At 36.4% G+C, this 13,416-nt stretch overlaps 1 pseudogene; it reads left to right on the top strand.

The window, feature by feature from the left end:
- The first annotated feature begins 4,704 nt into the window (after window positions 1-4,704).
- Window positions 4,705-12,852, top strand: LOC109026111 (transmembrane protein 183A-like; annotated as a pseudogene).
- Window positions 12,853-13,416: the final 564 nt, after the last annotated feature.

Here is a 13,416-nt window from a genome sequence, read left to right as displayed (position 1 = left end):
ATAAAATAGGACTGTAGACTTCCTACCATCCTAAAACACATGGATTAACAAATATTATTTGTTAAAAGAGCATGATTCAGATAGAGAAAAACCTTCCATTCTTCACCATGTATATGTAATGCAACAAGAGATCAAAGACAGTCTATGTGTACTCTTCCATATCACCTTGGCACTCACTCTTCCATGCATTCAGAAAATCTTGCTACTGAAAGCACCTGGAACTCTCCCCCTGATGACTTTGCCAGAAGCACTTACCTAGAAAGCAGGCTGGAAATGCTGAGCAAGTGGATGCCCAGGGAGCAGCTCTTATCCAATGACAGTGTAAGAGAAAAATTACAGCAGCTTCCTTGCCTCATAAATAGGACAACTTATAAGTACATTCTACCTGAGGGTTATTCCAATTCCACACCCTAAAAGCAGTCATATTAGCTGAGGGCTTCTTAGAAATCCAAGTGGCATCTCTTGGACTTACAGAATTGGAATATCTGGTGGATGAGCTTCAGAATCTTATTTAAGTGAATCTTTAGGTAGCCCCTACATATGCTAACATTTGGGAAGCATTATTTTACACTAGGAGCCAAAAAGCTTTTAGATTATGTTTCTTATTGAAGCTGAGGCAAACCACCACAAATATAAGTTGATAAAAACAACACAAATTTATTATCTTACCGGTCTGGAGGGCAGAAGTCCAACATCATTCTCATTTGGCTGAAATCAGGCTGTCAGTAGAGCTGGTTACTTCTGGAGGTTCTAGGATGGGCCCTGTTTCCTTGCCTTTGCCAAATTCTATTATTTGAATTGTGATCCTTTATCTATCTTCAAAACCAGCAGCGTAGTGTTTTATCTCCTTTACTGACTCTATTTTTGTGTTCATATTGCCTTCCTCTGTCTGACTCCCTTTCTCCCTCTGATAGGGACTCTGCGACTGTATTGGACACATAGAATAATCTAGGATAATCTCTCTGTCTCAAGATCTTCAAATGAATCACAGCTGTAAGGTCCCTTTTGCCAGGGAAGGCAATATATTCACAGATTCTGAGGATTAGGAATGAGACCTCTTTGGAGCCATTGTTTAGCCTTCCATAGGCTGGATAATATGTAAGTACTATCTGCCAAGAGGCAAAATTGAGGCTATTGTACAGTCACTTTATGTAAAAAGACAGAAAACTCATGCCCTGCTTCATTTTCCTGGGGTGTGTCATCCCACGTGGTGGGCCTGCTTTGGCCCAGCTGGAAAAATTTTCCAGAGGAAGAACAATCAACCAGAGAGAGGGAATACCTGGGGGTGGGAAATGGTGGCTGCTTCTCCACCTATCAGTTTTATTCTGTGCTCCAGGAATACCCAGATCTTTGTGCTTCTTTCTTTCCTGAAGAGTTTTGCAAACTCAATTTGGGCAGCTGGACAGTGATCAGGCAACTTTCCGAGTCCCTGACTCCCACCTAGACTGAGATTCCAATGCTAGGTGCCCAGAAGTTTCCAACCAATGCACAGGTGGCAGCTGGCAAGGGCCCTGTGCAGCAGTAAGGCGAGTCATAGACTGATGAGGCAAGTGCTGGGAGAAACAGGCAAGTGCTGGGAGAAACGGGCAAATGGGGATGTCTTAGCTTGCTTTCCGTAACTCACAGTGCTAGACTGCTAGGGAGTGGTGCCCTTTGTGCATGGGGGCTACATAAACAGGCAATGTGCCAGGCGTGACCTGAAAGCTGTGGTTTGCTGATATCAATTCTACCATTTCCCAGAGGTCACCATTGGGAATGAGCTCCATTTGCCCACAACAGTGATCGGCTGATGGCTCCACCCTCTACTTAATATCTTCTCTCTCCTGTCCCATGGATTCCTCATCCCACACTAATGCTTCCAGGAACAACTTCTCAAATAAATCACTTGCACGTAAATCCTGTTTTCAGGAGCACTTCTCAGTTAACACAGCCAGGACCAGAGATAGTAGAAATGTTTTAGGAAGTCAATTCTATTTGATTTCTCATTAATATCAGGCCTCGAGTAGATAGAAAGGTACATGCTTTTTCTACTTATTCTCCCATTGGTTTGTTGTTTATTTGTTATGATGGTGTTGGGTATAGATGGAAGAGTATAGTAATATTAATAAGGTAGAAATCCATGGATGATCTCTAAATAAAGCAAATGATAGAGGAGAAAATTATCTAGGAATATAAGAAAATTGATAATAGAAAAATACCATTCAGCTCTGCAAATTGTTGTTTGGACCTCTAATATTTGAAAATCATTCTAGAAGAATAAAGAGCTTGTCATATTTTTGCCCGCTTGGCAGGGTATTTTCTAAATTCCTGGTAGCCAGTGCTCTGCTGAAGGTCTGAATAATGTTTCTCTAACACAAACTTAAAATGCAAGTTTAAAGTCAGAAAAACTGTTCTTTTTCAGTTATTTGAAAGGAAGGACCATTTAAAAAATGCCTTCATGTTTATAAAAAAAGTATTTGTCCTTTCCTGGGGCAAAATAAGAATAAGGTGCCAGAAATGGAACATTCAGAAGGATAATGCATATATGTCAGTTAGGTCTTAATCTGTTTTGGTTAGAATACAAGATCTAAACTTTTAATCTGATATTAAGAGACACTATTTTTCACAAATAAGTGGCTAATGTAACAAGTGCACACATTTTAGAATTTTAACTAATCAAGCTAATAGTTTTCACAACATATCCTTTTCTAATATTATAATTACAAGGAAAAATTTCATGTAGTGCGATTGTCACCAGCGAGATTCCAATTTAACCATAATAACATTAGTGAGTAACAGGGCATGGAAATGAGCTCTATAAACCGGCAGCATAAGGAAAAGATTTTATACCCACACTCTATTTGGAATGTTATCACTACTGTCTTAGTGCTTCTGTGATTGCTCAATTTCTCAGGTAAAAGTATACTTAACATGTTAAAACAATTAACATTTAAAGTAAAAAAGTCAAGCTTATATAGAGTAAGTTGGAGTTTGAGGCAAGTATTCAGTAATTCATGTTCCCTTTATCTACCCTCTGATGTATACATAACTACAAATAAATGAATGAAACCTATTGTGTCAATTAATAGTATATATTATAGAAACTAAAATGTCTGTTTATCCATTTTATTGAAGTTACTCAATTGTCCCAGATTTTTAGTATGCTTTTTATATGCAAGTATAAAGATTAAAGTTAGATTAAATATAGATTTACATAGAAACCTACAATACAGGGGTTTATGTAGGTAAGAGTAATCATGTAGTGATAGAAGTAAATATATTTATTAACTGTAATAACTTCTGAACAACTGACCACAAAGTAATTCCCAAAGTGGTGAACACTTCCACTATTTCTGAAACCTATACAATCCAAGAGAGGTAGCTTTAGTATCATATTCACTGTTATAATATTATTGACTATTTGTAAAATAAACGGAACACTGGTTTTATAAATCAAACCATAAATACTACTGAAGTGTACTAAATTTTGGCCTGTGGTAAGTTGCCAATTAAGGATTAACATATCTGTGTATCTCAATAGAGCAGAAACAGTTGAACTTTGAAAAATTTATGAGTGTGTAAGCTATTTACACCTTTAAAACTGGTAATGAGTAAGAAAACAATTGGGAAACACTCCTTTAAGGACTAAATTTTTAAAAGAAACCAGAGATTGCAGCTTGTCCGAAAAGCATGGGTGACTTACTATCATGATGACATTTTTGTAGTTTCTTCATGACCAAGTATTAGATTATAATGGCATGTGTCTCCTTCCACAAAATGTGGTACACTATTGGTGAACAGCTACTATATCTGTTGTTTTCATTACAACTTCAAATTATCTAACAAAATAACTGTATAAAGAATAGTTCCAAACCAACATTATTTTAAACCTCACTTCTGAACACAATGTCTATCAATACTCAGCTTTCTCTAACATTTTTCACATAGGAATTCCAATTAGAGAGAGCACAGCTAAGCTATATCTTATTTTAAAAGAGAATTTTATTGCCTGTATTTATGTTAAAAATGGGACTTCTGGGAGGCCAGGAGGGCAGATCATCTGTGGTCAGGAGTTTGAGACCAGCCTGGCCAACATGGTGAAAACCCATCTCTACTAAAAATACAAAAATCAGCTGGGTATGGTGGAAGGCACTGGTAATCCCAGATACTCAGGAGGCTGAGGCAGGAGAATCGCTTGAACTGGGAAGCAGAGTTTGCAGTGAGCTGAGATCGCGCCATTGCACTCCCAACCTGGGCGACAAGAGCAAAACTCTGTCAAAAAAAAAAAAAAAAAAAAAAAAAAAAAGACTGCTAATGTCTCTATATTAATTCTATATGGTTTTAGGTAAAATTAATATAATATTTAGGTATAATTAACATACAATAACATTCATTTATTTAAATTTTTCAAAACTTGACAAGTTTGCTAATGTATACATCCCATACAATAATTACCACATTCAAGATATTGAATATATTCATAATCTACATATCTACAAAAGTTTCTCTGTGCCCTGTGGTAATCACAGTTTCCTACCTACCACGCTAGTACCAACTTTCCCAGGCAACAACTGATCTTAATTCTGTCATCATTGATTAAATTGAAAGTTCTGCCTGTGGGATGTCTGCAAAGCTGGGTGTAGCTGACCTGCACCTCCTAGGGCTGGCTCTCTGGAACAAGACATGGCTGGGGGTCCCAGCCCCTGAGGCTGGTCTTGCTCTGACATGGTTGCCATGCCTGAGAGAGGAAAGTGACTCAAGTTCTGGGCCTACGATGCCTGCTCCAGACTAGTGACTGTGGCGGATTATGCCAGCCCAGATCTGGCAATCATGAGGTCTGGATGAGTCAAGAAAGAAGTCACTAATGCTATTTAGCAGGAAGTAAAACCTATTTGTGGCTTAAAAGCCTTCCAGATTCCTTTAGAGGAAGCTTTTTTTTTTTTTTTTTTTCTGGGACAGGTGAGCACTGTGACATCATCAACAGCAGTGATGAGATGGATCCAGCTTAGGAGGAAAACATCCATGAGAGAACTTGTCTCTAGAAAAAAGAAAAGAAAAAGGAAACAGGAGACCTAGATGGGGCTGGAACAACATAGTGTCCCATGGATATTTGGCTATTTCCCGCCTCCTACGTCTGTCCTGAGGATATTGTGAAATTTTTCTTCATTTGTAAAAATGCCTGGACTGTCACTTGTACTGCTGCCTTTTGGATCAGGTTATACCAAAAGCATTACATGCTGAATGCTTTTCAGCCTTTGCGCCTGTGACCACAGTCAATGAGGAAGCAGTCTCTGGGCATATGTGATCCAGTCTCTGTACTGTATAAGTGATTTGTGGCTCAACTCTCCAAGAATCCAGCCATTGCAGAAGCCACTCCCAGCACATTAAAGAATTCCAAATGCTTACTTTTCTGGTGCAGAATGGGCCCAGACAAGAACCGATGTGGGAAATCAACTTCAAGTTCAAAAAACAGGCCCCTACGTTAAAGAGCAATGTACGGGAGGATTGCAGTCTCTCTTTCAGTATGAAGATGTTCACACCAACTCAGTCCAGGTGTGCTGCCTATTGTAGGTCACCACCCTCAATTTCATCTTTATCTCTTATCGCTCTCTCTTATCCTTCTGGGGTTTGCACATGATAGCCTGCTTGATGGTACCTCATTCTCTTAGTCATTGTTCACTTGGGTTCAATCTTTTTTCCTTCTATCCCTCAGACTTCATCATTTCTATTGTCTCATCTTCAAGTTTACTAATTCTTTTTTCATTATGCTTAGATCTGCCTTTGAGTCCTTCTAGTGAATTTTTTAGTTATTGTACTTCTTGGCTCTAGAATTACTTCTTGGTTCCTTTTTAGGCTTTCTAATATTTTATTAATATTTCCCTTTTGTTCATGCATAGTTTTCTTGACTTTATGTCTTAGTTCTTTGAGCATCTTTAAGATTGTTGTTTTAATGTCTGCATTTTAGATCTTCTCTCAGTTCATTTTAGGGAAAGTTTGGCTGTTGTTGTTGTTGTTTTGTTTGTTTTGTTTTGTTTTCCTTTGAATGGGCCATACTTTCCTATTTCTTTGTATGACCGGTAATTTTTTTTTTTTTTTTCTGAGATGGAGTCTCACTCTGTCACCCAGGCTAGAGTGCAGTGGTGTGATCTTGGCTCACTGCAACCTCTGTGTCCTGGGTTCAAGTGATTCCCCTGCCTCAGCCTCCCGAGTAGCTGGGACTACAGGTGTGTGCCACCACGCCTGGCTAATTTTTTGTATTTTAGTACAGACAGGGTTTCACCATGTTGGCCAGGATAGTCTCAATCTCCTGACCTTGTGATCTGCCTGCCTCGGCCTCCCAAAGTGCTGGGATTACAGGCGTGAGCTACCATGCCTGGCAGACATGTAATTTTTTTAAATCAAAACTGGACATTTTAATTGAATAATGTAATAGTTCTGCAAATAAGATTCTCATTCTTCCTCAGGATTTGCTCTGTCTTTTGTTATGGTGGCTTTGTTTGGATTTTTGTAGGTCATCTCTGTTGTAAGGATAAGCCTAAGGTGTAAACTTAAGGTCTCCTCAGGTCTTTTTAGAGCATACATCATCTGCTGGGCGTGCACAATGACTTCTTAATTTCCTCATACATGTGGTTGATTTTGGACGTTCTAGTCTTTAATATCTGGCTCTCGAAGGGGAAAAAGTAAAATGAAGAATGGAGGTACTGAACCTTGAGGTCTACTGGATGTCACTTCAGGTGTAGGGTGAAGGACTTGCAACGATGCGACTGGAAAGTGCAGTAGTCTCTGCCTGCCTCCATGTCTGCACATCTGTTATTATATGCAGTAAACAAAACACAGATTCCTAATGTTTGGTGGACAGGATTCTTATCATCCACCCCAGCTATGTGCAGGCTTTTCAAGAAACACATGCACAGCTGCTGGCATGAAGCTAGGAGTTGGGAGAAGAGTAATCAATACTGAGCTAAGAGCCAAAATTAACTGCAATTTACATCCAAGCCTTCTGAAATTTATAATTGTTCAATAGGCTGTAGAGTTCCGAAATATGTCAAGCAAAGTGATTCTGCCAGTGCAGTTGTTGACTAGGTGGGGACAGAGATTTCTGGTGCTCCGTACTCCAACATTTTTCTGGAATCCTCTTCTAAATAGGTAATTATCTTTTAAAAAGAATTAAACAATAACAAAAAATTGTATGTTCATCCATAGAGTCACCATTTCTGATGCCACTCATTCCTTTTTGTAAATCATTTAGTATTATTTTTCTTCTTTCTGCAGGAGCTCTGGACATTAATATTTTGGTTCATGTGTGTCTAATAGTGACAATAATTTGAGCTTTTGTATGTATATTTAAGACTTTATTCTGCCTTTGTTTTTGACATATTTTTTCCTTACTATAAAATTCTAGGTTAACAACTCTTTCAGAACCTTTAGTGAATTGCTTAAGTGCCATTTTACTTACATTGTTGCTGATGAAAAATCTGCTGCCTTCCTTCTGTCTGTACATTGGTAAATATTATATTTTCTCTGTTGGCTTCTAGGATTTCCCCTTTAATACTGGTTTCGAACAATTTGATTAAGATTTAATTTTGAATAGTTATTTTATGTTTTTGTACTTTGGTTTTTTGAACTCTTTAGATCTGTGGAATACATAATTTAGACTTTGTAAATTTTCCAGGTATTATTTCTTCAAATTTATTTTTTGCCCTTTTGCTCTGCCTCATTTGTTTTTTCAAATTATACATATGTTAGGTAAATTGATGTTGCCACATGACCTACTTATATTCTTACATTCTTTTTTTTCCCCCATCAAGGGCTTATAAGAAAACTTCCACTATTTTTAATAGTTTTTTTCTCACTGTTTTATTTTGAAGCTTTTATAAAGAAATAAAAAATTGTCTTTGATTTCATGAATATGTTTATTTGCAATAACATGTTTATATATGTTTATTTGCAATATCTAATCTGAAATTAATCTGATCCAATGTATTTTTATCTCAACTATTCAATTTTTTTCTCCAACAAGTTTAACTGGGGTTATTTTTATATATCTTCAATATCTCTAATTTGAACAAATGAAAGAGAGTTTTAATAACCATTTTATAGACGTTGACTGCTCATTCTAATACCTGTGTCAGTCTTGGATCAGTTTCAATTGATGGGTTTTCTTCCTCATTATGGGTTGTGATTTTCTGCTGCTGCATGGCTGATAACTTTTGACCTATTAGTACGCATTTTAAATTTTACTTTGTTGAGTCATGGATTTTTTTATTTCTATAAATATTCTTGAGTTTTGTTCTGAGGCTCAGATAATTTACTGAGAAAGTGTTTGATTTTGTTTTTTGGCCTTATTTTAAACATTTATTAGGTGAGAAAATAACAGCATTTATTTTATTGCTATTTCTATTAAGATCCCTCTGAGTACTCTACCCAATTTCTTGTAAATTATGGGCTTGTTGGTCTGTTTTAATAAATTTTTATTCAGATCACTTCTCTCTGGTATAAGTTATAACTTATTCTTTATACTGAGATTGTTTTCTCATTTTCTGTAATTTCTTCTCTTGCCTAAGTCAAAAATCGTTGCATTTACTTTAATATTGCTATTTCTGTTGTTACATTTTCAAATATGAGTCTATTTCTTATGTTTTCATATGCTTTTTTGAATGTATTTACATTTTCTTCATTTATGATTGGTATAATTTTCTTCTCCTTTGTGATTACTTTGTGCAAAGAATTATATTACCTCAAATGTTTTGATTTTTCTTATCTAGTTTACTTTACTGTAATTTTTTATAGAGTTGGTCTGATGTTTCCTATTCCTAACCATTTCATGGACAAGTTCCTACTTTAAGATTACATTCTTTCATCAATGTATTTAAATATGTTTCATTAATAGATAAAGGTTATGGTGATGGGAGTGGTAAATTTTCTCAGCTGGAATACTTTGATTCTTATTTTCTGTTCTCTTGTTAAGGTAAATTTTTATGAAAATTATCTGACATTTTTATTCCTAGGCAGTTAATGGACATATTTTTTATTTAAAAATACCATCTTTTGTTAGTGTAGTAAAATGTAACTTTTTAAAATAATAAGACAGTATTTGTTGTTCTGTTTTATCTTTTCAATATAACTTTTTAATTTTTGTTTACTGTCTTATCTTAAATGGCAACTTACCCTTCTCTAGTTATCTCATTTCTCTGCAGAGAAATGTTCTTCCAGGCTTTCTGTCTTCAGTCCCACTAACTTCTAAGTTTCATCCCTAGACAAAGTGATAAGCACTACCAATTTCCAGACTTTTGATTACTAATTTGACTCTTAATGTGGGACTTTTTCTGAGGACATCTATGCCTGTGCTTTGACTTTAGTTTCTACAATCCTCCTGTATTCTCCCCTAAGCCTCCTGTAAGAGGGCGGCTGAGTACTGTCTCCCAAAAACACATATCCACATGAAGCCTATGAAGGTAACCTTGTTTGAAACAGGATCTTTGCAGGTATAATCACGTTAAGATGAAGTAAAACTAGATTGAGGGCCCACCTAAATGGGCCATAAATCCAATATTACTAGTGTTTTTAAGAAGAGGGAAATTGGACACAGGACCACAGGGGAGAACACTGTGTGAAGATGGAGGCAAAGATTGGAGAAATGCGTCTATGAGCCAATCCATCCCCAAAATGGCTGGAAACCACCAGAAGCTAGGAGAGAAACATGAAATAGATTTTCTCTTAGAGTCTCCAGTAAAAACTAACCTTACCAATTTCAGCTTTCTGGCCTCTGAATTGTGAAAGAGTACATTTCTGTTGGTTTAGGCCACTTCATTTGTGGTGATTTGTTCTGCCAGCACTGGGAAACGAATACAACTCCTCTCCTTCACTCTTCATGTCCATAAACTTGTTTCTGAAGCAGGAGCTTCACCTGTAGATCTATTGGAAGATGTTTATTTCAAAAATTATAACAGTAGGTTCAAGGAATTCTCTACCTCCTAGCAATGGTAAATGTTTATAGCATGTGAAGTTATTTATTTGCATGGAGTTTGGAAAGTCTGGGCAGTGTAGGCTCACATAGACACAGTTTACCTGGAGACATTGCTTTTTTTAAATTATTTATTTATTATTATTATACTGTAAGTTTTAGGGTACATGTGCACAATGTGCAGGTTAGTTACATATGTATACATGTGCCATGCTGGTGTGCTGCACCACTAACTCGTCATCTAGCATTAGGTATATCTCCCAATGCTATCCCTCCCCCCTCCCCCCACCCCACAACAGTCCCCAGAGTGTGATGTTCCCCTTCCTGTGTCCATGTGTTCTCATTGTTCAGTTCCCACCTATGAGTGAGAATATGCGGTGTTTGGTTTTTTGTTCTTGCGATAGTTTACTGAGAATGATGATTTCCAATTTCATCCATGTCCCTACAAAGGACGTGAACTCATCATTTTTTATGGCTGCATAATATTCCATGGTGTATATGTGCCACATTTTCTTAATCCAGTCTATCATTGTTGGACATTTGGGCTGGTTCCAAGTCTTTGCTAATGTGAATCATGGCACAATAAACATACGTGTGCATGTGTCTTTATAGCAGCATGATTTATAGTCCTTTGGGTATATACCCAGTAATGGGATGGCTGGGTCAAATGTGGATCTAATTAAACTAAAGAGCTTCTGCACAGCAAAAGAAACTACCATTAGAGTGAACAGGCAACCTACAAAATGGGAGAAAATTTTCACAACCTACTCATCTGACAAAGGGCTAATATCCAGAATCTACAATGAACTCAAACAAATTTACAAGAAAAAAACAAACAACCCCATCAAAAAGTGGGCAAAGGACATGAACAGACACTTCTCAAAAGAAGACATTTATGCAGCCAAAAAACACATGAAAAAATGCTCACCATCACTGGCCATCAGAGAAATGCAAATCAAAACCACAGTGAGACACCATTTCACACCAGTTAGAATGGCAATCATTAAAAAGTCAGGAAACAGCAGGTGCTGGAGAGCATGTGGAGAAATAGGAACACTTTTACAGTGTTGGTGGGACTGTAAACTAGTTCAACCATTGTGGAAGTCAGTGTGGCCATTCCTCAGGGATCTAGAACTAGAAATACCATTTGACCCAGCCATCCCATTACTGGGTATATACCCAAAGGATATTGCTTTTTATTGCTCTTTTAAGAAGTGTCCAAGGATGACCATGAAAAAGGAAGAATTTTTCAGAGAACAGAGCTAATGGCTGATGAATATGTCAGAATTGAGGACTATCTTTAGGAGAAAATAATGGCCTAATCAAGATTTCCTATGATCATTTTAGATTTTTAAACTGTGTTCTACATAAGTTTCAGAATTTCTATGAATCATTGAGTACTAGAAGCGTCTCATCTTCCCTTTTCCTAAAATAAATGCTTACTGTGGCTGATCTGTATATCTTCACTCTTGTAGCTTAGTATACAGTGAGAAAGTAATATTTTTTTAGTATATCATTGTTGTTATTTGTATTATTTTATACAATAGATTTCTAGATGATATGAATTATATTCAGACCTGAAGAGAGGACAGAAAAATTCTGGACTTCAAACTCAATGCAATGATTGGATAAGACTTTCGGAGTAACTTCTTTTGGGATTGCGTAAGAGATCAAGACTACAGACTTTGGTAGATTTTAGCACCCCAATTATTTGCTTTTTATAAAAGGATAATACATTATTTCCCATTGGCAAGTGAATTATAGTGCCTTACCCATTATAAGAAAAGAAAATGTCTGTTAATTTTGAGCATAGATAGCCATGTGATGTTTTTGGTCATTTGGATGTAAGCTGGTGTAATTAACATATCTGAGTAGTAAACATAACTGCAAGTTTCTATCAGCTATCTTTTCTTCTGTGTTTTTTTTTAACCATTCTAATAACAGGGATGGTGTAAATGGAAGTTATTTATTTAACTACAGTCCAAAAGGGATAGACACATGGAGCAGAACAGCAGCTGCAGACATAAAGCTTCTGATGACTCATGTTCTATGCCACTGAATTTGAGAGCTGTTTGTTACCACAGCGAAGCTGTCTGTTACAACCTTCAGAAACTTAACAAATGTAACAACAATTACAAAACTAAATAGATTTAATGGCTGGCAGTGATTGATGTGTGTAATGAAATTGTGTAAATTCACTCATCTTTCACAACTTTGCTAGAATACCTATTTTTATGTTAAAACATTAAGTTAAAAATAGAACATATGACTGCAATCATTTAATATTTATTCTTAATCCTTTTCTTATTTGTAGTATAATCAACATTTATCAGAAGTTTGGCAAATACATGCTCATTGTAATGTGACTTAGTAACGAATTGTATCATGATTCAGAGTTCTTTTTACATTATTGATTCTGGGCTATCATTGTATCATGCTCCAGGCAATAAAATACAAAGGAAATGAGAGTATGTCAGTTCTGAATTCAGGCCTTATATGGTATTGAATACTTCTGCCGGTTTTCTTGAGCTCATGGCACCAATATGGGAACAAGCCCAGGATAGCCTGCTGGAGGATGACAGACTGGGACATTAGAGCCAGCTTACACTTACTTGCAAGAACCAATTATGCACATCTGTTCCCAACTCACATTTAGTGACATCTTATTGGTAAATTGAAATTAGTTCAAGGCTGAGTATACGTCTGCTGTTGTGGATCAAAATGTTTTCTAAATTTCATGTCTTCGTATTATGATCTTAGTTAGTTCAGTGAATTTTTCAACATCTGAAGGCCCTGAATTTCTAAAATCTCTCTCTTTTTTCTTTTACTTCAGCTTGCAAAATGGCTACTTTTATCTGAGCTTGTCTGTTTCTTTCAATACAGTTCCTAAAGAAACTACTAGCAACTGAAACAATATTCTGAAACTAATATTCTGTTTTCCAATCTTTAGATCTAAAAGTTTCTTAGGTAATCGATCCTTCTAAATTATTTAAAACCACAATTTTAGGAGATATTTTACCAATGTAAATTTCACCAATTTTTAACTTCTAATTCAAGTTTTATTTTAAAGTCTGCTGAATTTAAAAGCAGATGCCAACGCAACTTACTTTTTAAGGCAGCACTCTACTTTTGATACCATAAACAGGGGTTCATTCTATATTGCCTTTCCTGAATAATATAACCTGATGTAAACTCCACTGTCTGCAGAGATGTAGGTTGTTGTGGCTGTGGAAAGGAGACATAGCAAACTGTGCCTCACTTCTTAGAGGTTTTTATTCTAAAAATAAAAACAAGACTTCATATAGGCCTGATGTGGCACAGAGTAATCCTACAATTTTCTTTAGAAAGGGGAGAAGCAAAAATCTAAGGATAACATTAATCATTACCATGGTAATAGAAGGGCAAGTACACAAAATAGAAATACTGCCATGATTAAAGGAAGACAAAGATGTGGCAGTTATTGAAGAAAGTGT

This window comes from Gorilla gorilla, chromosome 2 (genome assembly GCF_029281585.2).
Source record: "Gorilla gorilla gorilla isolate KB3781 chromosome 2, NHGRI_mGorGor1-v2.1_pri, whole genome shotgun sequence".
NCBI lineage: Eukaryota > Metazoa > Chordata > Mammalia > Primates > Hominidae > Gorilla > Gorilla gorilla.
This window is presented reverse-complemented; position numbering and strand designations above follow the sequence as displayed.